Here is a 19568-nt window from a genome sequence, read left to right on the forward strand (position 1 = left end):
CAGTTGTTAAAAGTAAGCCAAGAGACATGTCTGTATTTTAACAGATGGGGTCACTGAGATTCCCTGATGTATCAATGCTCTATTTCCTACGAACGCTCTGTTATAACAAATGAACAGAGAAGAGGAGCGGTGAAGAGAGAAGGTGACAGTATTAGTCCACAGGGAGTGATCTGAACAAGAGTACATATAATGCTGGGTTTAAAAGGGTAATTGAAAATAAAAGAGAGTTCCTAGGATTGTGTGCCAGCAGTACCTACATTCTGTGGTGTTACTTGTAAAGCCGTGGTAATGTGGTTGGGGCTACACAAGGTGCAGAAGGAAGATAGTCCCTGCCCCAGAAAGCTTTACTGTCTAATAGAAACTGAGAATTGAGGACACACTGCAAGTCAGAAGGTTTTTCCCTGCGTGGTTTGGCTCTCCTCTTTTTGGGCATTACTGAAGAAGTGAGCCTTTGACGGGGGACTTCAGTGAGAGGCGGGTGGTCACTTGGCTAATTGAGATGCCATGGGTATTCCTCACATAGGCCTGGAGATGGGCACTGGAGCAGGAGATGAATAGGGCATCAAAGCCAGCATCATTGGCAGAGGGGCGGAGAACGTATGGTTCTTTGGAAAATGTATGGTGTTTGGCTGTATAGGTTTGGGGCAGTTGAGGCAATGTTGATACTGGGCAGTGGAGCTGAGATACACAAGAAGCCATTATGGCACCTTAGAGACTAACAAATTTATTTGGGCATAAATTTGTTAGTCTCTAAGGTGCCACAAGGACTCCTCCTTATTTTTGCTGATACAGACTAACACGGCTACTGCTCTGAAACCTGACAAGCAGCCATTGTGAGCAGCTAATATAAGAGTGTGAGGGATTTCCTGAGAATGTGGCAGTGGTGCGCAGGGATTGATTCCTACAAGTGAAGACTCTCCCTTGAAGATATAACCCTTGTAAGAGTGAAAGACGGTCAATTTATGAATTTGCCAAGGTGCCACTTAGATTTTATAGCTCCAGGCATTGGTTGCCCTGGGGATTCTGCAGCTTCTTGTGTTAGGTTCAGTCAACTCTCCCGAGCATATGGTGACTCTGGTTTCAGGGCTTGTAGGAGGGGGCAACCCTCTTATTCCCACTGTACACATGCCAAGTGAGTGCTTAGGTTTTAGCTTTCCGTTTCTTTGCTCCTTTCACTGGTATCCACTAGATGGCGTTGGTGTAAAACAAACGTCTTCAATCCATTTCTTATCGGAGGCTTTTTAAGTTGGATTCATTTCAAGGATTGTGTTTCATGATTAGCCCCGATTATCAGTTAGGATCCCCTCTTTTAAGCAATTTCTCTTACTTAGCCCAGAGTTATACTCTGGTTTATATCTTTTAACATTTCTCCTTCCTTATACCACACAATTTCCATTACTTCTAGAGCGCAACAATTATTTGTGATAAAAACAAACAAACAAAAAATCCTTATACCCTTCTAAATTTGATGGACATATTCCATACGCTCTTTGATTGTACACATGCATTTTGCCTTATTTAGGACTTACAATAGGACAAGAGAGACAAGGTGGGGGCGGTAATATCTTTTATTGCAAGGGTTCTCAATCTTTTTCTCTCTGAGGCCGCCCTCGACATGCTATAAAAACTCCAGGGCCCAGCAGGGGTGGGGGGTTTGGGGCATGGCCCTCAAGCAGAGGCGTAGTTTGACTTCTATTTTCGGGGGGCAGGGGCCAGTGGGGCTTGAACCACATACGCATGGTAGGGTCCAGGGAGGGAGCGCCACCTCCACCCCTTGACTCACCTCAGCAGGCCACCCAGCCTGTCTGGGTTGGGGGGGGGCAACCAAAAATGATAACTCAAAGGTCAGGGACTTAGTTCAAAAAGCTTGAAAACAGCTCATAGAGTGCAGGGAGGGGGTAGCTGGGGCTGTGAGCACACAGGGGGTGGCTGTGGGTGCAGGGAGGGGGTGGCTAGGAGCTGTGTGTGGGCAGGGGGCAGCTCAGGGTGCAGGGAGGGCGTAGCTAGGGGCTGTGTGCAGACAGGGTAGCTCAGGGTGCAGGGAGGGCGTAGCTAGTGGCTGTATGCAGGGAGGGGGTAGCTCAGGGTGCAGGGAGGGCGTAGCTAGGGGCTGTGTGCATGGAGGGGGTAGCTCAGGGTGCAGGGTGGGTGTAGCTAGGGGCTGTGTGCATGGAGGGGGTAGCTCAGGGTGCAGGGAGGGGGTAGCTAGGGGCTGTGTGTGGGCAGAGGGTAGCCCAGGGTGCAGGGAGGACATAACTAGGGGCTGTGTGCAGGGAGGGTGTAGCCTCAGGGTGTAGGAAGAGGGGTATTAGGGGCTGTGTGCTGGGAAGGCACCCCTGTGGTCCCTGTTCCTGGAGTGGTCTGCCAGCCATGGAGCTCTCCCCACCTGGGGGGCTCTTATTGGCTGCCTCTGTGGGAGCAAAGGGGACTGGGAGCTGAGGAGCAGCTTCAACCCAGGGCACCAGCAGGAGATGAGGGAACACAAGGCACCAGCCAGAGCAGCAGCTGCCCTGCACTGCTTGGCTCTGGCTTCCCACCTCCGACCTGGGTGGGGAGGGGGTGGGGAGGAAAGTGCGGAGCTGACTCCCGGGACTGCCGTGCTCTTGTGCTGCAGGCAATGCCCTCCATGACCCCAATTCTGCCGACGGGCTCAGGGCTTCTGCCCCACAGGGAACACCAGGGCTTGGGGCTCCAGGATTCAGCCCTGTGCCTCCTGGCTTCAGCCCTGTGGGGGGCGCTAGGGGTCGGGCTCTGGGTTTCAGCTGCAGCACTCCGCGGCCCCCTTGAAAGGGCTCAGGGGGCCGGGAGCCCCGGTGGAGAACCACTGTTTTATTGGACTCACTTCTGTTGGTGAGAGAGACAAGCTTTCGAGCCCACAGATCACACAGAGGTCTACAGGAGACCTGAAGAAGAGTGCTGGTTGACTTGAAAGCTTGTCTCTCTCACCAGCAGAAGTTGGGCCAATAATAGCTATTACCTCACCCACCCTGTCTCTCTAATATCCCAGGGCTGACACGGCTACAACTACACTGCACACAGCAGTAGGACAAGAGGCATTTTTCACATGCAGAAGGACGTAGATTTGACTCACAAGGCAAATAAATGTACAGATTCTAATTGTAGGTGAAAGAGATTGTTTTCCTTATAAATCAAACATACGGTGAATAATGTATAGTTTATACTTTGGGGTGAAAACACTGCACAGGAAAGCAGGGTGTGACCCTTGCTTGGTAACTTGGAGCTCTTTTTAGCTAGGTTGGAGGGGAAAAAGAGGTTTTATGCATATGTAAATTTGGAGAGATTCTTGCCTAGGTGATTAACAATACTCTCATTAGCCATTTTAGTTTCTATTCTTGAGGAGAGGAATTCCCGACCTTGGCTGATCTGTGAGTCCTTAGACAAAGTGTCTCACCTGATGTGAACCATTTTCTTATTTCAGAGTAGCAGCCGTATTAGTCTGTATTCGCAAAAAGAAAAGGAGGACTTGTGGCACCTTAGAGACTAATAAATTTATTTGAGCATAAGCTTTCGTGAGCTACAGCTCACTTCATCAGATGCATTCAGTGACTGCATGCATCTGATGAAGTGGGCTGTAGCTCACGAAAGCTTATGCTCAAATAAATTTGTTAGTCTCTAAGGTGCCACAAGTACTTCTTTTCTTATTGTCTTTTCTTAGATGGATAATATTTTGGGATAAAGGTGGATAGTTTTTTCTAATTTTATTGAGAATGAACAGGAATCCATAATTATTAATCATTCAAGGCATATCTGTTCTTTATATCCCTTAAACCAGGATAGAGAATGGATACTGACGGAATAATGGTAACAGGGTAAATGGTCATTAACCTGAATGAGGGCTACATTTGCATCCAATTTACAAGCTGGTTAATGGAGCAGTGTGACACAGAGGTCCATTTGTACCATATGGCAGAGGGTTCACTGTTCTGTAACAGTACCTCCTAACAGGCCTGACAAACTCACTCACACATCCCTGGTGTAGTATTTATCCATAAATGATGTCATGTGAGGTCTCTAATCATTGTGAGATGTCTGCATGGATGATATTTAAGGAGATGTGTCTATGTACTGAAAATATGTTTTAAAATCTGTGTCCAAGGCAGAGCTGACAAACGAGTTTTGACAAAGGATGTCAGCCTGGTAGATTAAGCATTGTATCCCAACACAATGGAAGCCCCATTTACATAGGGAGTCAACAGGAAAGGAGCACAAAGGCAAAAGCAAGCCATGGGGGTTAGCCTGACCATGCACAAAGACTGTGAACTCCGGGGATTTAAGAAGAAGGCAAGGAGACATCCATTTATCCTGCACCTGAGGAAGTAAATGGACAATGAGTTTACATTCATGAAAACAGGATCTCAGTTAGGCTTGGTTGAAATGCTGCAAAAGACATTTGAGGTGAGGTAACCTTCTGTAGATAAACTGTTAGCCTGCTAAATGAAGTTTAATCTCTAGAAAGCATGTTATGATTTTATTTTATATGTAACTTTGCGGTTTCCACTATCCTTAAATCTTAATCTTTGATAAGAAATGTATGATTGTCCTGGAGGAAGCTGGTGCTTTTGTGATGAGTGTTTTGATGATGGTTTCTATGAATATCAGGACTCATAGAAATCATCATCAAAACCATTCACCACACAAGGGGTCAGCTTCCTCTAGGACACAACCTACTTCCTCCAGAAACTCTGCAACACTAACAACCATCCTCAGAGCACCATCCTTATCATGATGGATGTTGTCACCTGCCTCTACACCAACATCCCTCACAATGATGGCACTGCTTGCGTACTTCAAATATCCACCCCAAACACATCGCCAAACTCATCCATTTCATCCTCATCCATAACAATTTCACATTCAACAACAAACACGTTGTCCAAACCATGGGAACAGCCATAGGTACTTGGATGCTTCCCCAATATGCCAACCTCTTCACGAGCGACCTTGAGGAAGAATTTCTGGCCAAGTGCACCGTAAAACCAGTGGTATTCCTGAGATACATTGATGATGATTTCATCCTCTGGATGGACGACCTAAACTCGCTCATAGAATATCACCACAGCTTCAACCACCACCACCGATCCATCAAATTCTCTGTAGAACACTCCAACACCATCAACTTCCTGGACACCATAATCAGCTTCAGTAATGGAACCCTACAAACAGCTACGTACAAGAAACCCATGGATCTCCACACTTACCTTCACAGATCCGGCAACCGCCCCAAACACACCAAGAAATCTGTTGCCTACAGCCAGGCACTCAGATGCCACAGCATATGCTCCGAGGAGAAAGTCCAGGATATACACTTTAACACACTTTAAAACTTCAGCTTCACCTTTACTAAATAAGGACACTGCATCATGGAATGGGTCACCCAAATACCTCGAGAGAATCTACTTCAATACAGGAAAAAAAATACCCTCCAACTATACATCCTAGTTGTCACCAACCACGTCACTCTGGAACCCATACAGGGTATCATTAAACAATGACAACACATACTTAATGGGGACCACATCCTGAAAGAAATCTTTCCTGAATCCCCTCTTCTGGCCTTCAAACACCTCCCCCCCCCCAACCTCGTCATCAAAAGCAAGCTCACCACAGACCAGGACACACCAACTTAATGTAGCACCAGACCCTGCCATAACAACAGATGCAAAACCTATAGACATACCGCCACTGCTGTGATGATCAATGCCCCCCCCACCAGCAACATACCTTTCAAGATCCATGAGTTCTATACATGCCTATCACAACATGTGGTGTACCTCATCCAGTCCAGTAAATGCCCCAGTAACAAGTATGTGGGTGAAACGAGATAATCACTACGCTCTTGAATAAACTCAACCAGAAAAATCATAAAAGACAGAAATACCATATCACCTATGGTGAACACTTTTCACAAAGTGATCACTCTATATCTGACCTCTCAGTCCTCATCCTCAAAGGAAACCTGCAGAACACTTTCAATAGATGAGCCTGGGTGCTTAAATTCATAACTTTTCTAGACACTAAAAATCATGGACTGGGTAGACACACTGGATTTATGGCTTATTACAACAATCTGTAACCCACTATCCCCCTCTTTTTTGTCCTAGGACTACAGAGGTATAATCGGCCACTTCACCTTGAATGGGCTCTTAGAAAGAATATGTGTTAACTGCTTATGCTAAACCATCTGTTCCACCTTATATTTAGCTGTGACACACAGAGTAACATTCCCAGACCTGAAGAAGAGCTCTGTGAAAGCTTGTCTGTCTCACCACCCACCTTGTCTCTCTAATAATAATAATAATAAAAAGCAAAACACAAACATCTACAGCCCCTTTCCCTGACATCATCTTAAAAGGCAAGATGAACATCCAAAGGGTAGACAAATGTGGATTTGTTGCCCAATTTATAAAGCATGTTAGTGATGTCAACAAATCTGACAAAATACCCAGTGTTCTGAGAGTGCCAAACAATAGGATCTGGAAGGGCATATCGGCAACTTGCTAGGATCTTGAGGCTGTGACTTCTCTTTGGTGGATGCAAAGAAGCTACTTTTTTTCCCCCACTTGTAGTTAAACCCTACCGTTGCTCAGCTTTCTTCTTGTCCGCAAGAGTATGTCTCTGGGCTTGGCCGATTGACTGCACTTTGGGGCCTGCTGAGGAAGAAGATGGTTTTGTACGCCTGTTCTAGAGCTATATTCTCTTGTTGTAATATTATGGACATTTATAATCACATTTGGTTCAATCAGGTTAGTGGCATGATTTCAAGACAATTGTTTTGTTCATTCGTCTTTGGTGGGTTTTTTTCATTGTTCCAGAAACGTCTGGTTTTGATGGTTAACCAAAGGGCTTTGTAAACAAATATGCTTTACTCTGTGCCCTACAACGCACCATGTTTCAGTTAACCAGTTGCCGCCTTTAAAAAAACAAAACGATAGTATTTTTTCCTTCTTTTCCACCCTGGCATGTAGGCCTGTATCTCACTGCTACATTCATGTGTGAGGAACACAAGGGAAATCATTGACACTTCCCGCTCATACTGTTTTCTGTAACATTGACCTCGCTGTGTGATGGGCTTCCAAATTTGCCACTGTTCCCAGTTTTAGAACCTAATTGATGTGTTCACCCCATAATATAATTAGTCCAGGATATGGGACTCTATAGTGGGTTTTATTCTGAAAAGTGACTCTGTAAAGATGTCACTGGTTTGTCACTGTGTATTTGTGCACAGTTTACTAGAAAAGAAAAAAAGATGTTTATCTAGCTGCCAGCCCTGCAATGTTCAACAGGAATCTGAGACTCAAGTTGGGCACACATCACCTGCACTACAGCGTCGGCATCTGGAACTTACTTAATAATTCTGTTGATGATGTGTGAGCTGGAACAGGTTCTGGTAATGATCTCATGGCTCTGCAGCTCTTATAAAGTAGTTGTGTTAAGTCAGGAAGCAAACACAACTGTCAATACTGGAGGCTGCTGCCAAGGAGGTGGTGTGTGAGAAGGTGCCATTTTTACATATCCCATTTCCTAGAAGGATCATACTTTAAGCATGTGACCTTGGAACAAGAGGTGAGATTCTAGGCTGTGTCTCTAGAAGTGCAGCACAGAACTCACAGCCAAGGTGTGCGGGTGGTGCTAAGGTGGCTTTAAGCCATCTCTCCATGCTTCTGATTTTGGGCTGCTCCAGGGGCTGTCCCCCATGTAACTTACACAACAGCCTTCTTGGGTTATGGGCTGCAGCACTGCTCAGAATCACCACAGCGCTGTGTGTTGTGTCCCTACCTCTGGCATGTCCTTCAGCATGCTCCCTATGTTAAGGATTGTGAGGGGGTCTTTGGAAGGCAGACCTTAAGGCAGTGTCTGTGCCCAGGGAATCCTTCCCCAGCTGCAGCTGGGGGTTTTAGGACCCCTTCATGCTGCTCCATTCCTTTTCCTCAGCGTAAAGGGTCTGAAGCAAGGTTGAAGAGCTCAACCTAGGTGTCTTACTCCTCCAGTTGTCAGTCACAAAAATTGACTGTGTGTTGTTTACTGAATGTCCATACATTATCCCCCTGATCGGGTGTAACACAGACGAACATAGTTGCAGTGAAAATCTTGCATAATGCTGATTTGGAGCATCATCGAAGGAAACAGTAGCTTGCTCATAATGGATCTCAAAATGGGCGACTATCATGGAGATCCTCTCTATGTCCCATTGTCCTGTCCACCAGCACCTGCAGTTCCAGGTCCAGAAAGATAGAAGACACAGGTAAACATAAACATGATTCTTCCTAGCTATCTATTCCCCCCTCATCACAGCACTTGCATCTTCACTGTACCCCTCCAAGAGAAGGTTCCTTCTTGGACTGTCAAATGGACCACATTTTCATAATGCAGCGAAAACAATCAGGAATTTTTGTTTAAATTCCACCTGTCACCTTCTCTAATACCAAACAGTATATACAGTATTCCATTCAGTGAACAGGAGTAGATACATGCTAGGTGCTTTGTGTGAAATCAATTAAAAATGCATTTAAGTGTTCCATAAAAGCAATAGCTATGTTAAAAAATCAACAACCCTGTACAGTACTGTGTAGTTTAGAATATACTTTATTTATATAGATAGATAGATATACTTTTGCTAATAAAAATCATCTGGAGATAGCTGCATGATTAAAAATGTATGATACAATGGGTGCTAGAATGATGTTACATTAATATTACAAAGAAAATCTACAGGAATGCAACATTAAGGGCTCTAAATCTAGGAAATTCAGCTGCTAACGTTTCATATACAATTTTAATTTTATTTGTGCGTACGTGTTTTGATACTCTCCTTATGGGTCACATACTCTTTCTCAGTTAAAAGAATAGAAAATATTGCCATTTTTCCTGTACAGATGTGTATAATAATACAAATATAATAATTTTGATGATTTACTTAGGAACCTGGGTATTTTAGATCATTTATTGTGACAAAACATGACACTTAATAAAATCTGCTTTGTCCCAGTATATGTAGCACACACATTTAAAAAGAGATCATTTCCTTTGGCCACAGGTGCATTGAGGGAGAGTCCTTCATTACCTGTATGGAGTTAAGTTAACATACTGTAATATCTCTGGAACAGGATCATATGTTGATAAAATTAACAAATTTATATTTCCAATGAGACACCATCTCAAATTGTCATAAAAATTGTTACTTCCACAGTGTGTTAGCTGGGCTTTCTATAAAACATTGTAAAACTTCCCTTATGATCCTTTGGCTATTTGCTGTGGGTCAAATTTGTTCTTGAAGAGAAGAGATTTGAAAGATAAAACAATATTTCCAACAGAAATCCAACAGAACTCCTGTGCTCATTATCCAAGTGGACATCCTCAGCACAGCTCCTCAGCAGGCAAACCACTGGGGAGAGTCCAAGGAGAAACACCAGGAAGGCTGCAAGACATCAAGGGTTGAGAGCATTCAGCATCCACCAATCAACAGTTTGTTGGGGTGTGCTTATACCGGACTCTGAAAGGTACAATGCCAAGTGTTCATCGAGGTTGGAGCATTCAGTAATATTTTTAGGATGAAGGGCTGCTACTGGGATGGTCAGAATGAATCTGGTTAAGGTCCCCCCTACCAGTGAGCAGTCTCACACAACCACTTAGTCCATCATCTGGGCCACTTGTGCCTAAGGGGAAGAGAAGGCTTTGCTAACATCAGTTTACCCTGACACCCTAGTAACAGGATAGCAAAATATCCTGTAGTATTTGGGTTAACAGTTGGTAACCTTTCTCCCCATCTTCTTGCCATTCATGGTCATGTGCTGGTATATGAAATGTAACTTCAGAGGCCCCAGCTAAGAAATGGGGCAACACATGAATAAGGATATTGTGGCTACCCGAACTGTAAGACTCACATAACACTGCCCATGAGGATTGGGTTGGTCTTTATGGCATTATGATGTGTGCACTCAGAAATATCTGGGTACCCCTCAGAGCACTGGTCCAGCCCATCTGATGTCCTGACTCCAGCTGTGGAAAACCCAGAATACGTCTTCTGACCAGCTGTGCATCAGGGGAAAACATATTTTCCTATCCCCTGCATGTGACTTGCTGAAGTCATGAAGCATGAGATTTGATTACAGTGATTGTTGTTTCCGTGGAGAGGCGAAAGTGTTCTGAGCATGCTGAGGGCAATGCAGGCAGACCTGCTCCCCCCATGGCCCATGAAGGAAGTGAATGAACCGGGGGATTCACAGATGCTAAGGCCAGAAGGGAGCTTAGGTGCTATTCGTAATACAAATAACGCAATGTTTGTTTACAGCATAGGCCAGATCCTTGACTGGTGTAAACCAGAGCAGCTCCATTGACTTCAGATGAGCTATGCTGATTTACGTGTTCTGAGCTATGCTGAGGAGCTGGCAGTGCCCCTATAATGATTGTATCATCCCAACCACAGGGAGTTAGGCAGAAACTTCCCCTATGGGCAGGGTTATCATGACTGGCCACTCTGAGATTTCACGCACTCACTGTGGTGCTCTGTCGCCCTCTAGTGGTGAGTGAGTCACAAAATGTTGATGAGGCTGCTGCAGGCTAGGCTAACAGAGAAGGATCTTTTAGCTCAGGCACCAGAGGCGACTGCTTTCAGGTCTGAAGTTCACTCCTCACTGCTGGCAACTCACCCAGGGCTGCGAAAGCTGCAGGGTGGTGTCTCTTTAAGGGCGCAGCAAACTTAATAACTGTTCATTGAGAGGGCTGGACACGACTGGGCAGATGGTTTTGGAGGCAATCTGGGACTAGGAGGGTGTTGGGGGTCATTCTGAAAAGGGAACATGGTGGTGGAAGCCAGGGTGTGACCTGCATGTGCGTCTGCTGGCTGCTGGTGCCACGGCTGTGAGCCACAGTGGCATAGCATTTAAGGCACACAGAGTTGCAGGGCAACATAGTGACACAGCCCCTTAATGGCCTGAGTTGAGCCCCAACGCATCATAGTGCCTGGACATTGCTCTGAAGCATCTGAGCACTGTCTGAGACAGGAAACTGCACTAGATCGACGGCTGGGCTGGTCGGGTAATTCCTATGTAAAAGACTATGAAGTAAGTTTGTCTAACTTTTATTATTAAGCCTCTATCTTTCCTCTGAAAGATGCTCTACAAGTGCTATCACCTGTTACACTGCAATTGTAGGCAGGTGTCCATACCAGGGGTTCTGCCATTATATCTTCCAGTGCCTGCATACCCCACCACCGTGCTGCCACCGGTATCTGTGTGGCCTGTTGCTATAACCATACAATGGGGTCTATGCTGCAAAGGCAGTTTGGTATGGACGAAGCCCCAGTGCTGCCAGCTGCACTGTGGAGGCAGACCGCGTGTACCCCCACAGTGCCACACCCCCCCACACGGATCAGGATGTTCTGCGTTCCCATCTGCGTCTGATCCACCGGGGATGTGACTCTGCTACAGCTCTGCCTGGCGAGCCTGGCTCTTGAGCGCAAGCTATAGACACTTACACTTTTAGCTGTCCAGGGCCGCGTCTCAATCCTTGGTTTTGGCCAAGAGAGAGGTCATCACATGACCAGGATCAGGGCCTGGATGGTAGGTGTTCCCATTTGCTTGCTAACACTTTATCCTCTCTAAACAGCAGCAGCTTTGCCGGCAGGTAATGAGTGGCTGTTGCTATGTGCTAACTGGCAAAATAGTAATGATCCCGTATTACTTTTTAAAGAAACAGATGAATTTTTACACCTGGCTACAGATCAACCCCAGCAGCAGGTCATGTGTTTGTCTGACTGCCCCTGCCGACGCACCTCAGCGCAAGGTAAGCTTCAAAAGGGAGAGAGAGCAAGCCGAGACGTTTTTGTCCGTATAAATCCAGGTTGTGTTTTTGTCTCTGGGGATGGAGGGGTTAGTGACTCACTCTGCTCCACTTTTCCAGCCACAGTTAATTGTTTGGTTTGGCTGCCTTGGAGGCTCGGCGTTTTCATAACTTAAAATTGAAACCTGGGGGAAAAACTTGTTTTAAAAAAACACCTCTCTCCCCCCCCCACTGCTCAACTATCTGCTGTAGCAGCAGTGGTGAGCTGGAGCCGGTTCGCACCAGTTCGCTGGAACCGGTTGTTAAATTTAGAAGCCCCTTTAGAACCGGTTGTCCCTCGTGGAACAACCGGTTCTAAAAGGGCTTCTAAATTTAACCAGCCAAAAGTGGCGCCTTAGGTAGAATGAGCTGTTCGTGCGGGAAGCTGAGGGGGGGGCTGAGAAGCAAGTGGCGGGTTCGCGCTCAGACCCAGGGAGGCGGAGGTGAGCTGGGGGGGGGGGGCGCGAGGAGGGCCGCCCGCGCTGCAGCAGGTAACCTGGGGGGCACACATGGGAACCGCTCCCCGCCCCAGCTTGCTGCTGCCGCCTGCTTCTCAGCCCTCCCAGGCTTCCTGCGCGAACAGCTGATTCGCGGGAAGTGGGGGGGGGGGGGGGCGGGACGGACGCGCGAAGAAGCAGAGCGGGGCAGTGGGTTCAGGGGAGGAGGCAGAGGTGAGGTGAGCTGGGGCCAGGGATGGGGTGGGGAGCTGCCGGTGGGTGCTCTGCACCCACCAAATTTTCCCCATGGGTGCTCCAGCCCTGGAGCACCCACGGAGTCAGTGCCTAAGGCGCCACTTTTGATGTGATCAGTGGGGGAGTGGCCGCTCCCCCTGATCCCCACCTAGCTATGCTCCCCCGCCCCTAGGAGCCAGAGGGACCTGCCAGATGCTTCCTGGGAGCCGCCCCAGGTAAGCACCGCCGGGACTCCCTACCTCGCCCCCGAGCAGGTCCCTCTGGCTCTTAGGGGCAGGGTGGGGTGGGAACCCACTATGGTGGCCCACGAGACCCTCCTGCCCATTTCTGGGGATAGTCAGGGGACAGGAGAGGGGGTGGATGGGGCAGGGGTCCGGGGGGAGGGGGGCTGTCAAGGAACGTGGGGCATTGGACGGGGCAGGAGTCCCGGGAGGCGGGGATGGGCAACAACCCCCTCGTGGGGTGAGGAGGGAAGAGGTTGTTAAGTTTTTGGCAGCTCATCACTGTGTAGCAGCCTTACTGAAAGTCACAGGCGAAATGCCATCCAACATGGTCTCACAGTGACTCAAAATTTCTGCAGTGCGGCCTCAGGGATGTCAGCTATTTTTGGTGCTATCAGACTATATTTGCTAATTATTTATATAGTGCATGTGGTGGTTTGGTAAATAAAAAAGATATGGTCCTCGCCCTGAAAAGCTGAGCATGGAAATGAAATCAAGCACATAGGAAAGCTACCAGACCACAGTGGTCAGAAGTTGGGACATGGGGCTTGGAAAATAGACACTATGAACTTTTGGGGGTTATTTCCCCACAAACAGCAGGTAATGTGCATCTTCTGTGCTGTAGGCTTCTGACAGTCATAGTTGGAATAATTTCTCACTCTGAACTATGGGTGTATAGGATTAAGATCTCCTGGGGTGCTGGGCCAGAGCAAGTGGTGGGAGGGCCCGCCCCACCTCTTCTGCCTGTGGTCCTGCCTCCCCCTCCACTGCGGCCCCATAATCTGTTCGCTCCTTTCTGCCGCCCCCCACCGCGGCCCCAAGACCGGAGAAGCTCTGTTCCTCCCCATGGCCCAGGGGCCGCAGCTGGGAGTGAGAGCTCCTCCAACCCTGAGGCTGCAACAGGGAGCGAGAGCGCCTCCTGTCCTGGGGCCGCAACTGAAGCCTGGGTGCTGGGGCTTCCCACGCCGCTCTGCGCTTCTGCTGGGGACCAGTGTCTGAGCACTCGGGCTTCCCTACCCTGCCTGGGGCTTCTGCTGGAACCAGGATTGGGGCACTGGGGCTTCCCCTGCTTGCCCCACGGCTTCTGCAAGAGCTCTGGGCTTCCGCTGCCCCATGACTTATTACTGTTGGGGCAGCCATTTTTCTGGGGCCTCCCAGTTGGCTGGGCCCCGGGGCACAGGCCCTGTGAGCCCATTGTATAATCCACCACTGTGTAACCAGCAGGGGAACAGCTATAAACAACCCTAAGACTGATAGGATGGATAGATGATCTTTTACCTTTTGCCTCTGGGATGGGAGAAAAACAGGGGGAAGAAAGAGAGAAAAAAAGGAAAAAGACACCCCACCTCCCCCCAAAAAACCCTAAAAAAAAAACCCAGAAAATTTTTGTTTTCAGTTTCAAAAACTGTTCCGTTTTCCATTTTTTGTCAAAAAATTGGCAAAGTTTGTGCACATTTTTGAGAACCCACATTATTACCAATTTTTTTTTGAGAATCATACTTACGTTTTAACCAACTCTAGGGAAGACTGATTTTTTTTAATTTTAAGAGATGATGTTGAAAATGCCGAGACAAAGATATTTTTTTCTCCCCTTCTTTCTTATTCTGTCAACTTCCCTATAGTTACTCTTGATTTACACCATTGTAACTGAGACCTAGGTCTGGCCTGATGGGTTTAAAATGTCAAAGCTAAACAACATTCTGCGGCTGTAAACCTGGGCTCTGTCACTTGAACAATGTGTGGGGAGGGGAAAGCCAGTACCAACCATCTTTGTCTCAGTCCCTCCTTAAACCTTTCCTTTGCTGTGATACCTATCAAAACACTTGACAACAGTTGAGGTTGCTGGTGAGCAAAGACCACTGCCTGTCATGGTGACCAATCTTGTCTCATTGTTTCCTTGTACTCCCACATTGATCTGTAGTCACCTATTTGTCTTACATTTAGATTATTAGCTCTTTGGGGCATGGGCTGCTTTTTGGTCTGTGTTTGTACAAAGGGATGCTGCTCCGGAGCTAGGACTTCGAGGCATTATGGTAGTAATAATAACAACAATAATGGTGAATTTCATGCTTTGTGGAGGTCTGTTGACAGCAGCTAACATCTGGCTAGCGAATCCACAAAGAGAAAATAAATCTCTTCAGATTTGACAGAGAACGGGAGAACTAGAGACCATAACTGTCCTCCGAAGGGAGGTAACAGAGAGTTATGTAAAACAGGAGGTTAACAGTGCTTAGATACTACAACCGCAGCTTTAGAAATGGAGTGCATGAAAGAAACTGAACTTAACATGGTGTCTAATTTGTAAGAACTTGCCAGTGGATAATTTAAAGGGTGATGAAAGTAACTGATTCCTAGATTTAAACACCCTGAAAGCAACGTGTATGAAGATTAAGGCTGCCATGATCCTAAAGAATGCAAAGCTATATCATGCCATCAATTCTTGAGCAGAATGCCCTATTGATTTCAATAGGGAGCATGTTTTAAAAATCAGTGGCATGATACTGCCCACAATCAATCTTGAGTCCCAGCAGAAACTGTGGGAAATCACAGGCTGCAAATTTCTCTTGACCAGCAGATGACTCCACACACTGCACTGCTAAGAAAACGGCCTTGGTTTTGATAGTGGAAAGACACAGAACAGATGTTACCATTTTAGATCATTTAGAAGAAAGGAAAGGAAAAATGGGGACTTGCTATGTTTACAAAGTGTTTTGCTGAGGACTCATGGAATATTGTGTAATGCTGGGGTTAGGAACAAATAGAACCACTGCAACAGCTGGCATCAGAAATTCCAAGATTTAAAGGAGAGCAACAAAACCTTGTTCAACATTCATTGCCTCGGCTGCATTGCACCATTATGTGCTGCTGATCAGGGTGCCGGAACAATTTTTATAGTGGGGGAGCTGAAAGCCACTTAACTAAACTATATACTCTATATACAATGGAAACCACTTCAAGCCAGGGGGTGGGGCTACACTCCCCACCCCCAGTTCCAGCACCTATGTTGCTGATGTATATTTGGCTTGACCATAAATTGTAGAGCAGCTATGCAGTGATTTTCACCACCATTTTTAAAATAGCTATAAGAAGATATGACTTTCTGAATTCAAAGCATTTGTAGAAGCCAACCCTCTGGTGGTTAAGTTTGCAAGACTGTGTGTGACAGGGTAGTAAACCAATACAATGCATTTCTCAGCTAGAGCCACACGCATCGGAAGAAGCTGTTGATTTGTCTGATAACTGTTGAAAGAAACAATTGTAGAATCCTTCTGGCACACACACACACACAAAGTCATTTCAATTTCTGAAAGCCACTCATCCTCTTTTAATACATTTCAAAGTGGTTCTCCGGTGCACCGTTGCAATCTGCCTGTATTGCAAACTGGAATGGGAATGCTAGAGAAATCTCTGGTGGCTCCTGTTATATTTCTCTGTACACAAGAGCAAAAGATACCATGAATCTAAATAACTTTGATTTAGATTAAAGGAACAGCAAATCAAAAAAGAACAAACCAAGAAAAACTCCCCTTTAGAGAGACAGAGCATCCGCAACGTGTTTGTGTCTCTCAGATCGTTAGCAGTCTGAACAGAACTGAACACAAAATGGTTGCCAGCAACAGCATAACCCTTAGAGATTGCAGTATCGCCAAGTACAGTACAAGCTTTCAGAAATCAGGCATCAGGCCCCCAAATCATGAGATTGGCTTAAAATCATGATTTTTTTTTTTTAAATAAAGGTTGGGTTGTTTTCCTTTGCCTTCTGGTTTCTGAGCCTTTAGGGTGTACTTATTGCATATTTCCAAGCTTTTCTCTGCACCCCGGAGTGCTGAGAATAAAAAAATAAAGCTGAAATTCTCACGAAATCTCATCCCAGCAGTCTGGGCTTTTATAAAACCCCTAAACATCATGGCTATTAGTCAAGATGATCCGGGGTGCAACGCCATGCTCTGGGTGTCCCTAAGACTTTGACTGCCAGAAGCTGGGACTGGATGACGGGATGAATCACTTGATATTTACCCTGTTCCGTTCATTCTCTCTGAAGCATCTGGCACCAGCCACTGGTGGAACACCGGATACTGGGCTAGATGGATCATTTGTCTGATCCAGTTTGGCCATTCTTATGTTCTTGTGAGAATCATGATAAAAGCATGGAACTTGACTTCTTCGAGACATTTTGTCCCTATGGGTGCTCCACCGTAGGATGTGCACACGCCTATGGGATCTTGATGAGAGATTTGAATCAGCAACCTCATGTCCCAGAGTGAGGGTATATAGGGAGAAGTGGATTTAGCCACTCCAGCTTCTTCTCAAATACAGAGCCAAAAGACTCCACAGCAGAGGGGAAGAAGGCCGGGAGGTGGAGCACCTATAGGCACTAAACACCTCGAAAACCTCACGTTACTGAAAGGTAAATAACCTCTCCTCCTTCTTTGAATATAGGTCCCTATGGGTGGTCCACTACAGAAGCCTATCAATCAATAACTCAGTGTGGAAGTAGGTGCTGTGGAGGGAGATCCACGAATGTTTGGGGGACGGCATTGCGAAAGATCATGTCTGCAGGTAGGATAGCATAATGCTTGGAAAAAGTCTGAGGACCAGGTTGCAACCCTGCATATTTCTGCCATCAGAACGTCCTTAAGAAGGGCTATAAAAGTGGATGGAACCATGATGGAGTTGGCTGTCACCCTGGGGATGGGGGGAGCACTCCAGCTGCCCCGTAGTAAACTATAATGCAACATGAAACCCACTTCAATAGTCTCTGTGTGGAAATCCACTTTCCATTCATTATTTCAGAGGAGACAAGCAGCCTGGGGGAAATCCTAAAGGTTCTTGTCTTGTCCAGATAGAAGGCAAACGCCCTCAGGACACCTAAGGTGTGGAGGCTGGCTGCTTCTCTCGAGGAGTGAGGTTTGGAGAAAACACTGGAAAACGGATATCTTGATTGATATGAAAATCTGATGACATCTTTGGTAGAAACTAAGAATGGGGGTGTAGCATGATTTTTTCATGGTAGAAGGTACTATATGGCAAGTAAGCCATGGGCACCCCAAGGTCTCCCACCCTTCTGGTTGAGGTGCTGGTTTTCTGGAATGAAGTCTTAAGGGAGAGAGAAAGGAACAAACAGGTGATCCTAAACTTGAACAGGGGGTTCCTTAAGGTGTTGAGGACCAAACTGAGGACCCAAGGAGGTGTGGGGTTTTGGATATGAGGAAACAAATTAGATAAACCCTTATGGAATCTGACTGTGGTATGATGGGTGAAGACTAAAAGGCCCTCAATAGATGAATGGAAGGTTGTAATGACTGCCAGGTGCACTTTAACAGAGCTCATTGTTAGTCCCCGTGTTTTCAATTCCAACAGGTAATGGAGGATTCTCAAGACAGGAGCTCCAGAAGCGTGCACAGAGTAACAGGAACATCAGGAAAGGCAGTGTTTCCACTTTTGCAAGTAAGTTTTTTCGTATGGTAGGCTTCCTACTATTTAGAAGTACAAACAGAATCTCAGCCGAGCAGTCAAATTATAAATTCAAGAAACATCGAGGAGCCAGAACTCGAGATTCAGAGATATGAGGCTGGGGAGGTTCATGGTGCCTGAGTTTTGTGTCAGAAGGTCCAAGCTAAGTGGGAGGCATCAAGGCAATGTTACAGAAAGGTGAAGAAGATCTGAGTACCAGATTTGTCTGGGCCAAGAAGGTGCTATTAAGATGAAACTGTTCCTGCTCAGTTTGAGGTAATGTTTTGGAGATGAGCAGGGTTGGAAGATAGGCACAGAGGAGAGCACAGGAGCAGGGAACTTGGGTAGGTGCCTCCTAAAGAACTGCAGCCTCATCTCCCCCGGGAACAGAAGATTTGGCATTTTGTATTGTTTGGGGTTGCAAACAGATTTACTATGGTGAGGCTCCATGCTTTGCAGATGCTGTGAAAGATCAGGTTGTTGACCTCCCAGTCGTGGTCCTGATAGAAGTTTCTGCCACTGTGTTCTGGAGGCCTGGCATGTAAACCATGAAGCTCTCTGTGTGGTGGGCAATGTACCAGTTCCTGTTGTTTTAGGGACTCTGTGCATAAAGACTAGGATCTTGCTCTCCCTTTTCGATTTATAAAGCACATCACTGCCCTGTGACCTATCATTACTCTGACATGACGGTCCTGAATGTCATGGAGAAAGTGCTGGCACCCGTAACGAACTGCTCTTAGTTCTGAGATGTTGATATGAAGCAACGTTTCCTGTTGGGATCACTTGCACTGTGCAGTTGAACTTCATAGGTGAGGCCCCTAGCCTAGAGGAGAGGAATCTGTTGTGATGATGCGTGTTGGTGGTGGGTCTGAGAATGGGACTCCCACACAGACCGTCAGGGGCTCTCTCCACCGGCTGCGAGAGTCTAGTACCCACAGGAGTATGGAAACTCATTTGGCAAGGCTGTGTCTGTTCGGCATGTACATGGTTTTGAGACAGACTTGAAGACATCAGAGATGTAATCTCATGTGTGGTGTAACAAATGTCAAGGCCAACATGTGACCTAGGAGCTGGAGGCCGGTTCTTACTGTTGTCTGAAGACTCTGCTGTGAAAGAACGTAGGTGTTCAGATTCCTGAGGTTTAAAATTGACTTCCAGCCTCCATTTCTTTTGGGAAACAGGAAATATTTGAAATAAAACTCTCTTCCCAAAAATTCTAGGGGAAACCAGTTCTATTGCCTCCTGATGCAGGAGGGATTGAATCTCTTGCTTTAAAAATCCTCATGAGAGGGGTCCCTGAAGAGGCAGGGAGGTTGAAGTATTTGTGTTCAGAGTCTGGGGCATCTTCTGGGTACACCACAAG

The sequence above is a fragment of the Eretmochelys imbricata genome, chromosome 1 (genome assembly GCF_965152235.1).
Source record: "Eretmochelys imbricata isolate rEreImb1 chromosome 1, rEreImb1.hap1, whole genome shotgun sequence".
Lineage (NCBI taxonomy): Eukaryota > Metazoa > Chordata > Testudines > Cheloniidae > Eretmochelys > Eretmochelys imbricata.